The sequence below is a fragment of the Scyliorhinus torazame genome, chromosome 16 (assembly GCF_047496885.1).
Source record: "Scyliorhinus torazame isolate Kashiwa2021f chromosome 16, sScyTor2.1, whole genome shotgun sequence".
In the NCBI taxonomy this organism is placed as follows: Eukaryota; Metazoa; Chordata; class Chondrichthyes; order Carcharhiniformes; family Scyliorhinidae; genus Scyliorhinus; species Scyliorhinus torazame.
This window is the reverse complement of record NC_092722.1, coordinates 6,632,221-6,644,714: the sequence shown is the minus strand read 5'-3', so window position 1 is coordinate 6,644,714 and position 12,494 is coordinate 6,632,221. Positions and strand designations below refer to the sequence as shown.

The 12,494-nt window shown below is 45.5% G+C and overlaps 1 protein-coding gene across 5 annotated transcripts in view; it reads right to left on the bottom strand.

Annotated features, from left to right (window-relative positions):
- casz1 (castor zinc finger 1) overlaps nt 1-12,494 on the bottom strand; it is a 750,295-nt gene that overhangs the window by 700,373 nt on the left and 37,428 nt on the right. For all 5 annotated transcript variants that reach the window (XM_072477862.1, XM_072477866.1, XM_072477864.1 and 2 more), the window contains exon 2: nt 2,681-2,809. The gene's annotated coding sequence lies outside the window, so the exon portion shown is untranslated. The remainder of the gene's footprint in view (nt 1-2,680; nt 2,810-12,494) is intronic.

Here is a 12,494-nt window from a genome sequence, read left to right as displayed (position 1 = left end):
TGAACCTGTGACAATTATTTGATATAAATTATAATTTCCCAGGCTCTGACTGAGCCCGTTCTGGAGGTTGACTGAAGTTAGAAATTAGTCCCAGGCCCCATGCCGGAATTAATTATGCAAATGTAAATGATTGAATAACAAAAATGTATTCCACTCCCTGCATCCTTCAAAGCTGATTTTAATAGATCTACTTTGCGACGTACAAACTACTTAGACCAGAAGTGAATGGGGAAGTTCACTGGACAGTGTATCAAAGTCCGATTCCTGATACAAGTTGGCACACAAAGCGGAAAGATCACTGGTTTGATTTCTGACATTTTTGACCCAGTTGCTGCTATAATGTCCTTACTGCCCCACACCAATGGTACAGGACACCGGCCAAGGATCCTGTATCTGACTGCGAGCAAGTTACACCCTGCTGGCGATTAATGTTGGGTGAGGACTGGATTTGACTCTGATGTGATGCCGCAGCAGTTGAATAGCCCGCTCACATAGAATCCCCACAGTGCAGAAGGAGGCCATTTGGCCCATCAAGTCTGCGCTGACCCTCCGATGGAACATCCCACCTAGGCCCAATTCCCCATCCTATCCCCGTAATCCCACCCAACCACACGACACTAATGATAAACCATGTACTAATTTGGTTTCAAGCAGAGTACACAAAAGAGTGGGATTGGCAAGCATGCAAAACAGACTTTCTCCTTAAAATTTAAGCATGGCCAATCCACCCAACCTGCACACCTTTGGTCTGCAGGAGGACACCGGAGCACCCGGAGGAAACCCACGCAGACACGGGGAGAACTCCACACAGACAGTCACCCGAGGCCGGAATCGAACCCGGGTCCCTGGTGCTGTGAGGCAGCAGTGCTAACCACTATGCCTCCGTGCCACCTCATCCATGAAGTAGGTTCATCTGGACAGGTACCCATGGAACTGTGTCCATGATAACTGCCTTCAAAGGAGGGATCAGCGTAAGGGGAGGAAATAATCAAAACAGGATTTATAAAAAAGCTCCCGGCCAGAGATGTTTGGTAATTTCTAAAAGCGACAGGAGACGTCCGGAGAGAGCGAGTTCCTTTCACTCAGAAACCGTCAGGATGTCTGATATGAGGACTGTCATTGTCACACTGGCGCAATAGAGGGTGCACTTCTGAGGGTGTCGTTGGGGCACGACGACTGGAGTTCTAATTTGATATTTATCTCCTATGCCTATATCACCTCATGCTGAAGCTGAGGATACAGCTTCGTGTTCCTCAGTATTTTCCACAGAACAATGCACCAAGAACGTAAAACAGAAAGAAGCCGTTACATTGAGTGGATTGAGGTAATTTTGATGGTACAAAATGGATCAATGGTATTATAAAGGAAAGTGACAATGTAACACCCCGATTCTCAGTGCAAGATGAAAAACACCTCAAATTTTTTACCATCCGCAGATAGGAGGATTCTAACAGTCCACACTAACTGACATCACATAGAAGTTCACTTAAATCTGCTGTTCACTCAGGACACTCTGAGAATATCGGCCTTCACAGTAGAAAATGATGAGCTGGCTCCATCATTTCAATGTCTGATCCTCACCTCAACCAAGATCGCAAGAAACTGCAGAGTGTGGTGAACTCAGCCCAACGCATCACACAAGCTCCCCACCCCCAAATTGATTCTGTCTACACCTCCCGCTGCCTCAGGAAGGCAGACAGCATTGTCAGAGACCCCTCCCACCCAGGCATTGCCTTCTTCCAGACCCTTCCATCAGGCAGAAGGTACAGAAGTCTGAAGACTCGCACATCCAGACATAGGAACAGCTTCTTCCCCACAGCTACTGGACTCCTCAACGACTCCCCCTCGGACTGATCTGTTCCCTGTAAGAACACTATTCACAACGCCCTATGCTGCTCTTGCTCATGTATTTGCTTTGTTTGGCCCCTTGTTCCGCACTGTAGCCAATCACTGTTCGTTGATGTACCATTTGTCAATGTTCTCTGTCAATTATTCTTTTTTTGTCTACTACGTACGTACTGTGTACGTTCCCTTGGCCGCAGAAAAATACTTTTCACTGTACTTCGGTATATGTGACAATAAATGAAATCAAATCAAATCAATAGGTTCAAGGCTTGTTAAACGTGGATTCGGAAGTGGGACTTTTCTCATGCCTACCTGTGTTGGCAGCTCTGACCCAGCAAAACAGTGATGTTAATAGGAATGCTAACAGCATTGTACTTGCCACGCGCATTCCTTCATCTATTGGTTTAAGATGTAAGCATTAAAGCCTTATTTTGTTTTGCTTTTTATGGAACCAGACAAGGGACTTAAGGAACCTGCTGCAGAAAATTGTCTGCTCCAGTCCAATGCAATAGTCCCCGATGGAAATTATACAACCAACTTTCCATCAGACCAGATGTATTTCATACCTTCGATATCATTCTCTGTGCCAAACTCAAACTACCAATTCTTATAATTTTATAATGCCGCGAAAAGCTATTAAGCACAATGTGTTTGCAAAGCAATTTTCAGTATTTAAAAATACTGCCAAAGTTAAGACCAATCATTGTATTCATTCTTCTATTAGAGCAGGATATTGATTAGTTCTATGCCATTAATAATTTTCCCCAGTACTGTCTTTACGATTTAAATACAGCTTCAATGAATCAACTTTTGATTGTAATCTATGAAGCCTTACCTGGTCTTCACTAGTTGTAACCACTTGTCTCATACAGGTCTTAAATTATAGGAGGTCGCTCTGCACTAACCAATGTTGGTGTCCATGTTACATCCACGACAGATTACAAACAGGTAAATATTTCTCCATCTGTGGGGAAAATGTTTTTAATAAAATTACTTCCTAATTGTGGTATTTTGAAGTTCTATTCAGCTGGTGAACATGACTGAGCAAGGAGGAGGTCAACAGGTGGGAGATCGCCTGGGAGGAGCATCATGGGTAGAGCATTCCTGCCCAGTTTGGCCACACTGGTCAAGACTCTGGCCATTGCAGTGGGCTTTGGGAGGGAGAGGGAGGAAGAGACACGTTTGCTACAATTCCGAGGGCATTGTGTTGGCCCTCAATGTACACTGCCAGCTCGACTATAAGACAATAGAGATTGACTGTTGATTGTGACAGCTCCCCAGGACAAGCTATAAAATTTTACAAAATAGAACGGTCTTGAAGCTTGCCGTGGATGCAGTGTCAAACTGGAAGGTTCTGACTTCTGCTTATCAACCGATAACCTTTGCTTTGCATTTGACAAATAATTAGCTGAGACCTGTAATTTATTGGTAAAAATGTGAAGAATTGAAAAGGTTGCGGTAGTTAGATCTCGGTAATGTTATCAAATTGATGGTGATGGATGACAGCAGTTATGTCTGCCTGGTGTTTGCCAGAATCATTTCGCTCCAATATTTGCACTAAAAGAAAATTCGAATGATTGGAATTTGACAGCTGATTCTCAACCAGAGTCATATTGATATCAGTTGATATCATTAATGACTGGAATTTCCTGTGTAATGATAGATTCCAAATGCACATATTGTCACCATACTCCAACCCACAAAGTACCACACAGCTTGAATCATCTGCTGGTGGGCGCTGACTGGATGTATGGCTGGTTTAGCACAGGGCTAAAGAGCTGGCTTTGAAAGCAGACCAAGGCAGGCCAGCAGCACGGTTCAATTCCCGTAGCAGCCTCCCCGAACAGGTGCCGGAATGTGGCGACTAGGGGCTTTTCACAGTAACTTAATTTGAAGCCTACTTGTGACAATAAGCGATTTTCATTTCATTTCATTAAAGAGGGAAGCCATTTTGACAGGAAACATGCAATTGCAAACCCATTAATTAGTCCAAATATGCCTCGTTAGTATCTCTATCGGGAGGCCCAAACTAAACAAATAATTGAGCTGTTGGATCAACTAGGAATGACAAATATTGGTCACCATTACAGAATTCATCACCGCCACAATTCAATCCCTTCTCTCTGCCCTCGACAGAAAGTTATTTCACCATAAAAGAGTTAAGAGATGACCCAAAGTCCAAATGTGCTGTAATCATCCACATCTTCCCTCTTGTTACCAAAGCCCTTCAAATCGCTTCTGTCCAGTCCATATCTACCCACTCCTTCCAGGCTGGGGTCCTCTCTGAGAGTGGGCAAGCATCAGTTTGAAGCTCTAGGGCGGGCCATAATGGGCCTGAACCGACCATTAAAGATTGACCTAGGATCAGCCTCAGTGCTGACACGTGAACAGCCCCCAGTGAAGTTTCTTTCCGACTGGGCCACTGTTGAGGAGGCGATTTCACCCCGCACTCCGTGGCTCCCTCACCGAGACAGACACACCCTGGAGGCATGTTCAACGTGAATACTTTTCACTGCAGCTCTAACAAGGTTATTGGTGTAAAAAGGAATTAGTGGCGGAGGATTACTGGCCTCCACGTTCCAATCATTTGCATAAAGAACAAAGTAATCCATAATAATAACCACACCCAGCGCACAATTCCTTAGTTTGGTTAAATCTGCACAGACACTCTGGAGTCTGAGGCAGCCACAAACGCCCACTGCTATACCTTTAATTCCATTATTTTATTAAGATGTTGCAATTAGAATAGAAACACAAGAATGTATAAAGTGAGAGAAAACCATTCAGCTATAAAGCCTGCTCTCTCTGACTAGCTCTTTGCCTAACTCGTCAAAAAAACTTTTATACAGGAATTTATCTTAATATTGGGTAACAGGCAGAGTAGTGAAGATGATGGGTTAGACACGCAGATATTTATATATCATCGAAAATAACACATATTAAATGCTGAAAGAATGTAAATGCGCAAAGTACTCTACTTGAGTGTGGTATTACTGTGTGAATGCTGAATGCAATCTACTCATTTAAATTGTTGAACATTTTAGTGTAAATACCAACCTACTAATAAACAGGTTAACATCATTTGAAACAGTCATTCTTCGCCAGTTGGGCAAAGCAGTTTCACACTGTCATCCTCAGGATGGCCATATTTTCCGGCACCAACTGGAGCAGAATGACTGTCGGAACGAAGTAAGAGTCTCTGTGTAACTAAAACGGCAGGGCATCGCTTGTGATCTAAATGATCATCAGATTGTTTAAACTGACTGAGCTCCATAAACAGCAAGCTCCCGTTTTTACATACTCACGTTGGGCAGCCGTATGAAGGGCACCGGAGTCTAGGAAAGCGCTGATGAAAATGAAAATCGCTTATTGTCACAAGTAGGCTTCAAATGAACTTACTGTGAAAAGCCCCTAGTCGCCACATTCCGGCGCCTGTTCGGGGAGGCTGCTACGGGAATCAAACCTTGCTGCTGGCCTGCCTCGGTCTGCTTTCAAAGCCAGCAATTTAGCCCTGTGCTAAACAGCCAGCCCAGGCTTCAAACAGGCACCTTAACATATAGCGTGGGTAGGTGAGGGTGCTATTCCATAAACTATGCCACATTGGGAATGGCTGAAGTCTTGGGATTCAGACCAATACCGACGTTGTATTGGTCTGAATTGTATTGGCAGCACGGTAGCATTGTGGATAGCACAATTGCTTCACAGCTCCAGGGTCCCAGGTTCGATTCCGGCTTGGGTCACTGTCTGTGCGGAGTCTGCACATCCTCCCCGTGTGTGCGTGGGTTTTCTCCGGGTGCTCCGGTTTCCTCCCACAGTCCAAAGATGTGCAGGTTAGGTGGATTGGCCATGTTAAATTGCCCTTAGTGTCCAAAATTGCCCTTAGTGTTGGGTGGGGTTACTGGGTTATGGGGATAGGGTGGAGGTGTGGGCTTGGGTAGGGTGCTCTTTCAAAGAGCCGGTGCAGACTCGATGGGCCGAATGGCCTCCTTCTGCACTGTAAATTCTATGTTAATCTATGTTGTGACTTTGCTTTGTGCAAATAGCGACCACGTGCATTTATTGGAGTGAAATGATCGCGCTGATTTCTATTCAAATCCTTTTGTGGTCAGCACTCCACCCCTCAGGACACACCAAAGGAAAGCTGCAACTTTCATCCACTTTGCTGGCAAGCTGTAAGGAGACACGCAATCTGGCGCCGACCTAAAGTTAAACTGGGCTAAATGCACACAGGTAGTGGGCCTTGAAGTTTGCACCCAGCCATTCTGTCACTGTGGCTGTTCCCCTGGTTCACATCGTTAGTCCAGCAATTAGCCCGAGATTGTCGGAAACCCCGGCCGGAATTCTCTGCTCGTCGGGATTGACTTTTCCCACCATTGTGTTTCCCAGCAGCATGGGGCGGTTTCAATGGGAAATCTAATTGACAAGCGGAGGGAGGATACAATCCTTCGTCAGCAAACGGCACGCGGGGCTGGGGAACGAGAGAATCGAGCCCCCAGTCTTTCCATCACCTAGACAGACGCTGCTGACGTTTTGTAACTTATGAATCGAAGAATTAGCTTGAGCAGAGTGTTAAACACACTGGGTTTACCTGTGAGCTGAGGGATAGGTTGAGTGCCAGGATTGCCGACCATTTGCACTTGCTTGGTATTATTAAATACTTTTGAAGAGAGCAGCATGTGGCGCAGTGGTTAGCACTGCTGCCTCACAGCGCCGAGGTCCCAGGTTCGATCCTGGCTCTGGGTCACTGTCCGTGTGGAGTTTGCACATTCTCCCCGTGTCTGCGTGGGTTTCGCCCACACAACACAAAGATGTGCAGGCTAGGTGGATTGGCCACGCTAAATTGTCCCTTAATTGGGATAAAAAAGAATTGGGTACTCTAAATTTATTTTTTAAAAAGTAAACTGAATTTGGTGCAGAAATCAAAGGTTTTTCATGTCACCTCAGAGCCAATGATGAGTGAGTGAGTGAGTGTGAGTGAGTGAGTGCGTGAGTGAGTGAGTGAGTGTGAGTGAGCGAGTCAGTCAGTGAGTGAGTGAGTGTGAGTGAGTCAATGAGTGCGAGTGAGCGAGTCAGTCAGTGAGTGCGTGCGTGAGTGAGTGAGTCGTCTAGTCCAAGTTCGATTTTTAAACACTGGAATTTTATAAGATGGGATGACTATTGCGCCAGACAAGAGATCAGATCAACTTTGTTCTGATGATATCCCATTCCTTTAATCTCCCAAATCAAACTGCTGAACATTAGTTCAAAGGAATTTTCTATTTTCTTTAGAACAGGCAAGAGGCTGTAAAGAATGCACACTGAGCAGTTTGCGAGCTATTTGCCTTATTTGTGAGTCAAAGTCCATCATATGAGGAAATAGCTTTGCTTTTCTTAGCCCCTATCAACAAGTCACAGAATTGTTGACTTTGAGATCATAAAATGGTACCAAGAGAGCTAAAACGAAGGGGGGAAAAAATGTTGCATAAACCTGTTCTTTAATTAATACGGCTTGCAACATGGATTGTAAAATATTTATAATAAGCAGTCGCAAAAGTATTGGTTTAACTTCTACATAATGAGAAAGGTGGAGGTTGTCATGGCAAAGGCACCTCATTATGGAGCCACACCCTTTTTTTAATGTGATTCATATAGTTATTGTCTGTGACAATTAGCACAACAAACTTAATCCAACACAAAAAAAATTACTGCCTGTTTGAACTTTAATCACGCAATTCCACCTGAAACCAACTGAATTTATAGTCACTGAAGTGAACATTGGTCAACGACCATAAAAGGTTTTCTCTCTCTCTTGATTTGAAACGAGACAACTCCATTTCCTGTTCAAACTGAAAGTGCCTTGAGCGGCAAGCAAAATTTCTTCTGTTTTGTGTTTTTGTGTTGTTTATACATTATTAGCTACCTGTGGAATGGGTGTGTTTGTTTTACTGCCTACGTGAAGTCATGCTCAAAAAATGTAATGCAAAACATTTTCATGACATGACATATCATGCTGATTTAATATTATGTTTCCTCTTTTTATAAAACTATGCAGCTCATGATTTTTAAGTACACCTCAACATTTGATTAGGCCATTTATTATTGCTTTACTTAATCACCAATATTGCAATGAGCGTGACATGTTCGGCTTTGTCCCAGGATTAGGAAATCTGCGGCCCTACGCATTTTTACATATCTCTCTCTTAATCAACAAGTTGCGAATGGTACCTGCTTTTCTACACTGTTTGTAAATTGCATTGACAAATACATAAAAACTAAAGTACATTGCTCCCTCTTGATTTTTTTTTGTGCTTATTCCGTCCCCCGTGCTTACTTAGAAGTTATTTACATCTTATTGGAGTCGTTTATTTCCTTGTATTCTAATCTAAGGCTATACATCAGCCTTGAATGTAGATTGTCGGTCAACACTTTTGCTTCCAAAACTGGCTTTGAAATTGACAAGGGAAGTGGATGGAAATATTAGACTTACATAAGATCATTTTTAATGCAACTTACTGCTGGTCTGGCCTTGTTACGTGCTTTAGTCAAGACCAGGCAGGTAAAAGTGGATCATGTCACACATGAAGTCCAATGCCAAAGAGGGGACACCCCCTCAATGCCCCCCCCTCCCACCCCCAGAATCACAAAGCAGGATCTATTTAAGACTTGAGGCCATGTCTATAGAATTCATGGTTACACCAGGAATTATTTATTTTGCTAGAGAGTCAATGCCCTCTGGGTCAAACTACTGACACTTGAGATGGATAAAAGTCTCTACCGCCCTTTTGAAAAGAGTTGATGACATTTACCTCAGGACAGTTGAAGCTCTTGGAGCTCGTGATGAGTCACGGCTGACTTCAGTGTCCCCGATCGCACTCCGTCACCTCAGGGAGATGGCGAGGAATCCTACAGTTTTCTCTGAATGAGCCACAGGCTATTTTCCCTGCATTTTTTGCCCCTGCCAAGAGATTGTTTCAGTGGTGAATCAATGGCGAGACAGATCAGACCCTTGACGAGATAGGTGGGCCTGATGATGCTTTTCATAGAATTTACAGTGCAGGAGGAGGCCATTCGGCCCATCGAGTCTGCACCGGCTCCTGGAAAGAGCACCCCACCCAAGGTCAACACCTCCACCCCATCCCCATAATCCAGTAACCCCAGCCAACACTAAGGGCAATTTTGGACACGAAGGGCAATTTATCATGGCCAATCCACCTAACCCGCACATCTTTGGACTGTGGGAGGAAACCGGAGCACCCGGAGGAAACCCACGCACACACGGGGAGGATGTGCAGACTCCGCACAGACAGTGACCCAGACGGGAATCGAACCTGGAACCCTGGAGCTGTGAAGCAATTGTGCTTTTCCAACTCTTCCATGTGCATGCCTGCAATAAACTTGGAGCCCAGCAAAAAACAAACTCAGACATTTGTTATAACATGGAATGCCAGTGGACCTGATATCAGTTTATTAGTTGTTGGTAACATTGAACCTGTCAGGCCAGTTTAGAGGATCCATTAAAGGCTATACCTAAAAGGAATATGTTTCTAGAACATTCCATTACCCAGGTGATGGCTGAAAGGTTTAAAACTGAGGTCATCCAGGAACAGTTTAGGCCAATTGTAACTTGAGGGATCTGTTGCGTCACCCACTGCAGCCCAGATAGCAACGGGTCAATGACTGTGAACAACTGGAGCAACTTCACGTTTGTACCTCTTTGCAGCCTCAACAAGATGTTATTGAAATCTTTACAAAGGAACATTTCTGGAATTCAGTCTGAGATCCTGGATGCAACCTGTGCATCCTTCACAGTGACTTTGGGCTGAACATTAACTGGATTTTTGCTTTTCTCAGAATGAGGGGCCGCTTGTGGCTTACTGATCATTGTGTTGACTGAGCTGAGAAGGGTTAACCTGGCTTATTGAGGCTTTGGCAGTCCCAGAGGATGCAGCCAGTGCCATGGCACTGACTCTCTGCTTTGTGATTAGCCCGGGTGTCTAATACGTGGTGTGGACACTGCGCCGATATTGTGAAATGTTCTTCATCCATTTACAAATGTCCAGGCACCGGATCTGGGGAACTCTGCAACCGGCTGCATAAGTTTGCTTTTTTGTTATTGGCTCGGAATCAAGCGAGTGTGAAAAGTCAAAATTGTCCTGCCTTGCAAACAAAACACTGGTAAAACTAGCCAAGTTTTGACAAAAATACTCTGAATTGCATAACCCACTTTAGCCACAAGAATTTTTGGAAAACAAACAGCTTGTTTGGGCTGGTAACCATTTGGAAATATCTACAGGTAGCTAAAATTACAGAAATCTGAATAGGACATCATCTTGTTTCTACGTCCTCACAACTTCTTTATTAAACGGTCGACCCCAGCTGTGTTACGATTCTCTTTAACTTCAATCTTTAGGAGATCACACAATTTCCTCCAATTGCAATGGATGTTTCAACAATCAGCAGTCTTCAACCTTTGAAAATACGTTTGTATGTGTGTACATCTATCCTTCCATGAGTGTACCTCTGTGTGTGTGTATCGCTTAATCTGCATGTTTGTTCACATTGTGATAATCGCGAAGCTAACCCTTAGTTTACTATTGGCTTCTTACATACTGGGCATGATTTGCAAGCCTTGTCGCTCCCGACCCGGGATCTGGCGAGGCTGTTAAATCTCGCAAGAGGCCTCGTGAGATCTCGTGAGGTGTCATGGTCTGGATCTCCTCCTCAATGAACGGGATCCAAATTTGCATATTCAAGTGAGTAGTTGATCTGAAATGTCTACGCCGGAGTTGCCAACGGCCTGGCACCTCGGAGACCCTGACATGGCACCATTTAGCACTGGTCTCCACAAATGTAACGGCATCTGGGGGATCTCCCGGGTGATCAGGCTCTGGGCAGGGTGGTACCCTGGCACCCTCCCGATGCCTCCTGAACATGGTGGCAGTACCACCCTGGGGCCACCCTGGCAATGCCAGGGTGTCCAGGTGGCACCGCCGGGCTAGCAGTGCCAATGTGCTCGGGTGGCACCTTGCCGATGTTGGGATCGGGTCCAGGAGTGGCCTGCCTTTATGAGTTGGTGTGCGGGGGCTTGAGGGCTCCCTAATTGGTAAGTTGGGACGTTGGGGGTCCGGAGACCACGGTGGAGGGGGGGGGGGGGGGGGGGGGGGGGGGGGGGGGGTCGAGAGAGCTCTTTAATGCAGGAAGTGTGTCTAAAGGCAGCCTTGGCGGGGCCTACCCCACAAAGGCCTGAAAAGTAAGCAGACTCCTGTCTAATAGCGGGGTTGTTCTTGGCATTGCAAACACTGGGAAACACCCCACTAAACGCGCCCAAATGCTCTTTGATTGTTTTCCAGTAAATTGTGTCCTTTATCTTGTTCATAAAGAGTTAACGACAGTCTCACTCGCAGAAGAATATTCAAACTCATTTTTGTAGAATCACTGAATTTTTTTTCATTACAGAAGAGGTCCATTCAGTCTACATTGATTTTCTGAAAAACCTGACCCTCATATAACTAAAAATAATGTTCTTGTTCAAATATTTATCTGTTTTCCTCAGTCACAGATTGGCCATCATTGCATTTGTCATTGGCTGATCAGGTGCATGGGGGTGGGTTTAGCTCAGTGGGCTAGACAGCTGGTTCGTGATGCAGACCGAGGCCAGCAGCGGGGGTTCAATTCCCCGCACCGGCTGAGGTTATTCATGCAGGCCCCGCCTTCTCAACCTTGCCCCTCGCCTGAGGTGTGGTGACCCTCGGGTTAAATCACCACCGGTCAGCTCTCCCCCTCAAAGGGGGAAGCAGCCAATGGGACTATGGAGACTTACCTATAATTGTCACAAATCGGCTTCCATTAACACTGCAACGAAGTTACTGTGAAAAGCCCCTAGTCGCCATATTCCGGCACCTGTTCAGGTACACAGAGGGAGAATTCAGAATGTTCAATTCACCGGAAACCGGAGCACCCGGAGGAAACCCACGCAGACACGGGGAGAACCTGCAGACTCCGCACAGACAGTGACCCTGGCGCTGTGAGGCAACAGTGCTAACCACTGTGCTACCGTGCCGCCCATCAGGTATGGCCTGCGTCCCAGTGACATTCTAGAACACTGGACCTAACCGAATACATTGAGACACCTCCAGATAATCTCACACAGTGCGAGTGGCGTCCCAATGAAATTCACGGAGTGTAAAGTCTCTCCTCATGACAACATGTCGCGAGATGAATGATAATGGACGGGATGCAACAGCCACCCTGCACCCAAAAAGCAGCTCGCCGCAGCGAGCGCCGGGAAACACACAGCTAAACGCGCTCGCTATAGGACTTTGTTCCCAATTAGTTGAATTCCGCCCAAAAATTCCCTTGTGGCATCAAAGTAGAGATGTGTGGAACATCGCAACAGAAGTGGATACTGAGAGTGGAAACTCGGCAGAGTGAGGTGTTTCAAAGGTGAGAAGTGGAGAGGAACGGGGTTTAATGGGATGTTTTCCACAGAGTGCAGGAAAGGCAGCAGGAAACCCTGCCTCGCCTGGTGGGGCAAAGGCACGGAACAATTGATAAAAGGGCAGAGATCGAGGACCATTGAACAGAGAAAGGAATCTAAACCTTAAGTAAATCGCAGAGATAGGCTAGGCCGAAACCATACACGTTTCTGAAGGGCAAGGATTTTAAATTAA